Here is a 7,825-nt window from a genome sequence, read left to right as displayed (position 1 = left end):
TGGTATAATTACTAAGTTATCATTGCTTCAATAATTTTAGAGCATTTTCATTGTTCCATTAATAATAATAAACAACAAACAAACACAAAACTCAACTACTCTTAATATCTCTATGCTTCCCTTGCTGTACCTAGCTGCTATTCTGTTTCCATTTCTCTAGTTTATTTGTATTTATATTTTAAAAACAGTCTCATATATGAAACATATCCCTTTTTGTATTTTATATGAGGTTTTACTATGTTATACAGTCCTATCTTACATTTTTTAGCTTCCCTTCTAGTAATATACATGACCTTAGTAATGAACTATAGAAATGATCCCTGAAAGTATAGTCTTAGAATTACCCTTTCAACCACTTGTCATTCCCATATAATAGCTCTATTAGTTACAAGCCCTATGATGTGCTTTCACCTTTTCTATTCATTTCCAAAGATTTACAAGCAAACCTTTTACAAATTCTGCACCGATTTGCATGCAGTTTTCTATACTTTACCCACATTATATTCACTGTTGACCTGTATTCTAATTAATAGCTCCATGAATTTATTATATACACAGAGAGTAAATAACAATATATTTAGTTCATAACAGCACATTCATACAGCATTTGGCCTTTTGTGTCTGGCTTGTTTCACTCAATATTATGTCCTCCATTTTCATCCATGTTGTCATGTGTTTCATTTCTTCTTACTACTGCATAATATTCCATCATGTGTATACCACAATTTGTTTATCCATCATCAGTTGTTGGACACCTGAGAATCATGAATAATGTCAATATGAACATCCTTGTACAGATGTCTGTTCATGTCATTGCTCTCAGTTCTTCTGGATATATACCTAGTAATGGTATTGCCAAGTCACATGGCAAGTCTATATTCAGTTTCCTTAAATACTGCCAAATAGACTTCCACAGTAGCTATACCATTCTACATTCCCACCAAAACAGTGAATGAGCATTTCTATCTGGGCACATCCTCCCCAAAACTTAAAATTTTCTGACATTTTAATAGTGGCCAATTTAATAGCTATGAAATGGTATATCATTTTAGTTTTTATTTGCATTTTGCTAAAGATGTTGAACATTTTTTCATGTTTTTTTTTTTTTTACCACTTGTATTTCTTCTTTGGACAATTGTCTTTTCTAATCTTTTGCCCATTTTTTCATCAGGTAGTTTGTCTTTTTATTGCTAAGTTCTGATATCTCTTTATATATCATGATATTAAATCCTTATTGGGTATATGATTGCCAAATATTTTCTGCCATTGGGTTGGCTACCTTTTCAGCCTTTGACAAAGTCCTTTGTGATGCAAAAGTGTTTAATTTTTAGAAGGCCCCAGTTATCTATTTTTTCTTTTGTTACTTGTGCTTTGGGTGTAAGTCTTAAGAAACTACTGTCTACCACAAGATCTTACAGATATTTTCCTACACTTCTACAAGTTTTAAGGTTGTCACTTTTAAATTTTTGTGTAAGGGTAAAATAGGGGCTCACTTTCTTTCCTTTGGTTAAGGCTATCCAGTTCTCCCAGCACCATTTGTTGAATAGACTGTTCTGGTCCAACTGGGAGTGTTGCATCATAACCTGAAATCTGCCCACTTCCCTAGCAACAGCTAACAGCACAAAACCACAAGTCCGCCCACAAGTTTCTGCCAATCCCCAGCCTCCCCGTAGCCCTCACTCCTCCTGCTCTACCCCGCCCTCCTCATTCTCTATATAACCCACTGCACTTCCTTAATAAACCGGACTTGCGTACCAGACCTGGTCTCCGCGGCATTCTTTCTCCCCTCGCCGCGCGTCCTCCACGCCTGAGAGCCCCTCTGAGGCTGTCTGCCGCAGCCTCAGACGCCTTTGCAGCCAGCTGACCCCTCCAAACCCCCCGTCAGCGTCGGGGTGCAAGCCGCCCCAGCCGCAACTGGCGCCCCAACGTGGTGGCAGTTCAAGTCCGGTCCGACGTGACCACTGCCTCACCCCCGTGGGACCTCGCTCCCACCCCTTCGCCGCGCTCTCAAGGTAAGGACCCCCGTTATCGGCCCCCGGCAGAAAAATGGGCGGGCGTCTATCTTCCCGCCAAGCGCCGCAAGTCAGAGCGCTTGCTGGCCTCCTACACACTAATGGCGTTAGGGTTTCCCTCCGCCACCTGCAAAAGTACTGGGATCTCCTCCTGCCTTTCAATCCGTGGCTGGCCACCTGCCACCTTTGGAGCCCAGACACTTACTCGCGTCTCATTGACCGCGTCACCTCCTCTATGGAGCATGAGGGCAGGTCGTTTCCCCCGGCCTCCTGCCCACGCTTGTGGCCATCCGCGCCTGCCTCCTTGGCGCGCCTGCCCCGAAAGACGCTTACCAGGTTTCCGCCGGGGCTGCTGCGCGGCCACTCGACTGCGACCCTGATAAGGGGGACACTCCCGACTCAGATACTGAGTCCTTATCTAGTCAGCTCAATGCCGACCTTGAGCTCCATCCTCTTCGGGACGACCATTATCAGGATGGCGAGCCTCCTCTTTCCTCCCCGCCTGAGGTGGGGAGGTCCCTGCCTGGTCGCCAGGATGGCGAACTTCCTCCTTCTTCTTCGCTTGAAAGGGGGAAATTCCCACCTGGCCACCAAGATGGCACACTTCCTCCTTCTTCTTCGCCTGAGGGGAGGAAGTATGGGCCCTCAGGCAGAAATCCCGCCTCTCTTTACCCGCCTCTCCGGTCACTCCGCCATCTTGGCACAGACCGGAAGGAGAGCGTCCGCCATCTTGGCGCAGACCGGAAGGAGAGCGTCCGCCATCTTGGCGCAAACCGGAAGGGGAGCCTCCGCCATCTTGGTGCGGGGCGGAAGGAGAGCCTCCGCCATCTTGGCGCAAACCGGAAGGAGAGCCTCCGCCATCTTGGCGCAGGGCGGAAGGAGAGCCTCCGCCATCTTATAAATCACCGGAAGCCTTGCCGCGGACATTTTGTCCGCCGGAAACTGCTCCGCAGCCATCTTGTTTGCAACCGGAAACTCCTCTGCGTCCATCTTGTCCCCCCTCTCAGACAACATGGCCGCCACCTCCTCCTCCATTGGCCGCTCCGCCGGCACCAGCGTCCAGGCCTTGGACCAGTTCAGACACATGGCTGGGCCACTCCGGCCCACCCATGACAGGGGCCATCCCTCACCTCTTCCCTTTGAACCCGGCGCCCTCTCAAGCGCGCCCCCAGCAATGGCTCCCTTTCACCACTGATGAAATTAAAAACCTTAGACGCGCAGTTAAGGAGGATGGCATCGGGAGTCCGTACGCCCAACAGCTGCTCGAGGAACTTGGGGCACAACTTGTTCTCCCCTATGATTGGATTTCACTTGCCCGGGCCATTCTGGCCCCAGGACAGTTCGTGGAATGGAGATGCCACTTCCAGGCAGAGGCTGAGAGGCGCATCGCCGAGAATGCCAGTGCGGGTATCCAGGACCCCCCAGAGGCGTACACAGGCATTGGTACTTTCACCGATCCTGTGCAGTACCTCAATGCGCCCCCCGGTTTTTGGCTCCGGCTTAGAGAACTAGCCCTGCGATCCTTCCGCAATGTCTCCGCCACGAGACCTCAAAAGCTCGCCCAGATGACCCAGGGCAAAGACGAAGATTTCGCTACCTTTGTCGCCCGTGTCATCGAGGCCTGCCAGCGTAAGGTCCGCGGAGAGGAGGCCCAGGTCGCTCTCGCCAAAGATCTCATCGTTGAAGGATGCCTCGATGCTTGCCGGCAGATTATCCTCACCATGCGGGATAAGGGCATCCATGACTGGGTCTTGGCTTGCCGCAACCTTGACCCGCAGGCCACTAGCCTTGCCAAAGCCATCGCCACGGCCCTAGCCGTTTCTTCCGGATGCTTCAGATGTGGTGAGACGGGCCACTTCGCCCGAGACTGCCCACAATTGCAGACCGAGAGACCACCCCTCCCAGCATCCGGCAGCCGCCCGAGAGGGCCTTCCACCCCATGCCCTCGATGCAGAAAAGGATATCATTGGGCCCGCGACTGCCGCTCCGCTCGAAGCCCTCGCCAACCTTTAAACTCCCAGCGGGGCAAGCCTCAGCCCCGCCCCAAAGAGGCCACCCACCAGAGAGCCCCCAAGCCTTGATGTGGACGGTTCCCATCAGAAGCTCCTCCAAGCCTGTCATGGAGCTCAAAATCGAAGGGCAATGGTTAGAGGGACTGCTCGACTCCGGTGCAGAGGTCTCCTGCATCCCGTTTGAAATCGCCGCCTTCAACCACTGGGCTCTTGAGCAGGGGCCTCAGGTAATTGGGGCCACAGGCTCCGCCGAGTCCTGGAGATGCGCCACTCCTATCAAATGGGAGGACCGAGAGGGCCGGCACGGTCGCTTCTGCCCCCTCATCCTCTCCACCGTTGGTGGTATTCTCTGGGGAAGAGATATCCTCAGCCAAACGGGAGCCATCCTCACTACTGAGGCCCTCTCGCTCAGCCTGCCCCCCCCCTAGCGGGGGCCACTGCTCCCATCACAACGCCTGACCCTATCCCTCTGGAATGGGACACAGAGGAGCCCATCTGGGTCGAGCAGTGGCCCTTGCCATCTTACAAACTGCAAGCCCTCTCCACTCTCGTCGAAGAGCAGTTACGGGCAGGACACATTGAACCTTCCACTAGTCCCTACAATTCACCTGTCTTTGTTATTACCAAGAAAAGCAGTGGCAAATATCGCCTTCTCCATGACCTACATGAGGTCAACAAGCACATCAAGCCAATGGGATCGCCGCAGCCAGGGTGCCCGCACCCCACCGCTGTCCCTCAGCACATGCACGCGGCCATCATCGACATCAAGGACTGCTTCTTCTCCATTCCTCTCCATCCACGAGACTGCCCACGGTTCGCCTTCACGGTGCCTCAAACAAACCATCGAGGTGCAGCCCAGCGTTACCAATGGAGAGTCCTCCCTCAAGGAATGCGCAACAGCCCGGCCATCTGCCAACTCTTTGTCGATCGCGCAGTCGATCCACTCCGCAAGAAGGCCCACAGGCGCGCCCACATCATCCACTACATGGACGATCTGCTCATTGCCGCTAAGGATCCTCGTGAGCTGGAAACTCTCGTCTCGGAGCTTCTCCACAATCTCTCACAGATCGGACTTACTGTTCAGCCTGACAAGATTCGCCTTCAATCCCCCTTTCAATTTCTGGGGTTTCACTTTCACCACCATGTTAAGCCAGTAGCACCAAAGCTACAGGTGTCGCCCAAGATGTCTCTAACGGAGCTACAGCAGCTCTGCGGCCAAATCAATTGGCTTCGGTCAGCGCTCCCCATCACCACGGCTCAACTTCAGCCTCTTTTCGAGCTCCTCCAGACTAAGGATCTTCCAGCCGACGCAGTCACCCGCCCCATCGTCATCACTCCAGCAGCCCGAGCGGCTGTGCAGGATGTCAACGAGGCCCTTCAGGCCTGCCGCCTCGAGCGCTACGCCCCAGGACTGCCAATCCTCGCACTGGTTCTTCCCACGCCAGTAACGCCCACTGGACTCCTCTGGCAAGACGGGCCACTGCTCTGGCTACACACTTCCAAGAGTAAGCTCCCAAAAATCTGCCCCTTCACAAGGGCATGGATCGCCCTCGCCTCCGACCTTGTAGGGCTATGTGTGCATACCTACGGAGTTCCTCCTTCCACAATCGTCTGGCCCTTTGACGCCAAGGCTACTACCAACCTGCTCATCCACGACGTGGACATGCAAGTGCTCGCTGAAACTTTCAGAGGCTCTTTCGACAACCACTATCCTCATCACCGACTTCTCCAAGGCCTCTCGCGACTCGCATTCTCCACTCCGTTCCATCCATTGCCGGCCAGGAAACCTCTTCCACACGCAGTAACGGCCTTTACAGATGCCTCAAAGACCTCCTATGCTGCAGTCATCTATTCACCTGGTTCCCCAACGCCACGAACCCTTGTGTTTTCAAACGCGTTCTCCGTCCAAGTCGGAGAACTGCTCGCAGTCGCTGTTGCTCTGCACACCTGCCCCAACCAGCCGCTCAATATCTTCACAGACAGTTTATACACCCTGCAGGTGTGCCATGCCTTGCCTCTTGCCACCTTCTTCCCTACGGATACAGCCATCGATAGGGCGCTTCAGTTCCTCCAGCACCAATTAGAAGTCAGAGACCACCCTTGGTTCATCACTCACATCAGAAGTCACAGCGGCCTCCCTGGCCCGCTAACCGCTGGAAATCAAGCCGCCGACCGCGCTGTCCAGCCATCACCAGCTCAGGCGTCACCAGCACAGCACACTGCGCTCGCCTGCCACAGCATGCCTTGCACATGCCAACCACGGCACACCGCACTTGCCAACCACAGCGTGCCCTGGCCGCTTTATCTTGGGGACATTGTCAACCAGGCCAAGCTACTGCATGCGCAGTTCCACTTCTCAGCGCGCTCAATTCATAAGCTCTTTCCCAATCTGCCCATGGAAACCTGTAAGCACCTCGTGCGCTCTTGCCGCACCTGCGCACCTCTCTTACCCCTCGGCCCATTACAGCCACAGGGCGTCAACCCGCGAGGTCTTCGCCCAAACTCCCGATGGCAAATGGATGTTACTCATGTCAACTCTTTTGGAAGACTCAAGTTCCTGCATGTTGCCGTCGACACCTTCTCGCACATGTGCTACGCCCTGCCCCTTCCAGGAGAAACAGCCAAACACGCCATCCGTGCGCTACGCCAAGCCATCCTTTTTATGGGCGTTCCATGGGACCTCAAAACAGACAATGGCCCCGCTTATCGGAGCTCCGCCTTTGCTGCCTTCCTACAAATGTACAAGATCTCACATCATTTCGGGGTTCTCTACAACCCACAAGGACAAGGCATCGTCGAGCGCATTAACCAACAGCTCAAGCTCCTTATTCACAAAGAGCAAAACGAAGCTCCTCTAAAGCCACCAGGAGACGTTGTTACCGCCTGCTTAATTCACTTGAACTTGCTCACATTTGACAAGAAAGGCCTTTCTCCCACCCACAAGCATTGGGGCCCCATGTGGCGTCCCACCCAAGCCCCTCTTGTCCATTGGAAAGACCCCCAAACTAACCGCTGGCAACGACCAGCCCCCCTCCTTGCCCAAGGGCGAGGTTTTGCTTGTGTCTTTCCAGATTCTGAGCCGCAGCCCCTGTGGATCCCAGCTCGTCTGATCCGTCCTGCCACAGTACCTGCAACGGACCACACCCCTTCACCCGACGATCTGGCACCCTTTACCGCCATCCGACGCACGCCGGTGCCAGCACCTCCAGAGAACGCTGCGCCTGTGCCATCAAGCAACGGTCCACCACCGAGCACCCCCTCTTCGTTCACCCCCCGAGACGACTACGCCAATGGAGCAGAGGACTGAAGCTCGTCTGTACCCAGTCCTTCTCCTCCTCCTTCCTCTTCTCCCGCCTATCTTCTCCTACCCCTCACACCAACCCTTCAACTGGACGCTCACCCTTTGGCAGCAGGAAAAGCTCCTCACTGCAAATGTCACTGCAAGCGCTCCTTCCTTCACCGTGCACATCTGTAATCTCACCAACCTAGCTTACACGTCCAGTTATAGCAGTGCCTTCGTTAGCTGCTCCCTTCATTGCTATACTTCACCCCCATCGCGCCGCAGCAGGCGTACCCCTGCAGCCACGTACGGTGCGGGCCTCCCCAAAGAGTGCCGTGGCCCCAATGATAACCATTTCTCAGGTTTCTACATCTGTCCATCCACCGCCAGAGGATGCCATGACCCTGCACACTATTACTGCCCTTCCTGGGGGTGCGAGACCATCGCCTACGGATGGTCCGGTGCCCCTAACAAAGACCCCTATATTAAGCTCATCCACAGCGGCGCAAACTGGCGCTCCG

General features: G+C 53.5%; 1 pseudogene; it reads right to left on the bottom strand.

Annotated features, from left to right (window-relative positions):
- Positions 1 to 257: 257 nt before the first annotated feature.
- LOC111760186 (small nucleolar RNA U3) lies at positions 258 to 336 on the bottom strand (annotated as a pseudogene).
- Between the last annotated feature and the right edge of the window lie 7,489 nt (positions 337 to 7,825).

The sequence above is a fragment of the Dasypus novemcinctus genome, chromosome 2 (assembly GCF_030445035.2).
Source record: "Dasypus novemcinctus isolate mDasNov1 chromosome 2, mDasNov1.1.hap2, whole genome shotgun sequence".
NCBI classification, from domain to species: domain Eukaryota; kingdom Metazoa; phylum Chordata; class Mammalia; order Cingulata; family Dasypodidae; genus Dasypus; species Dasypus novemcinctus.
The sequence above is the reverse complement of the archived record's forward strand: the minus strand, read 5'-3'. Positions and strand labels throughout refer to the sequence as shown.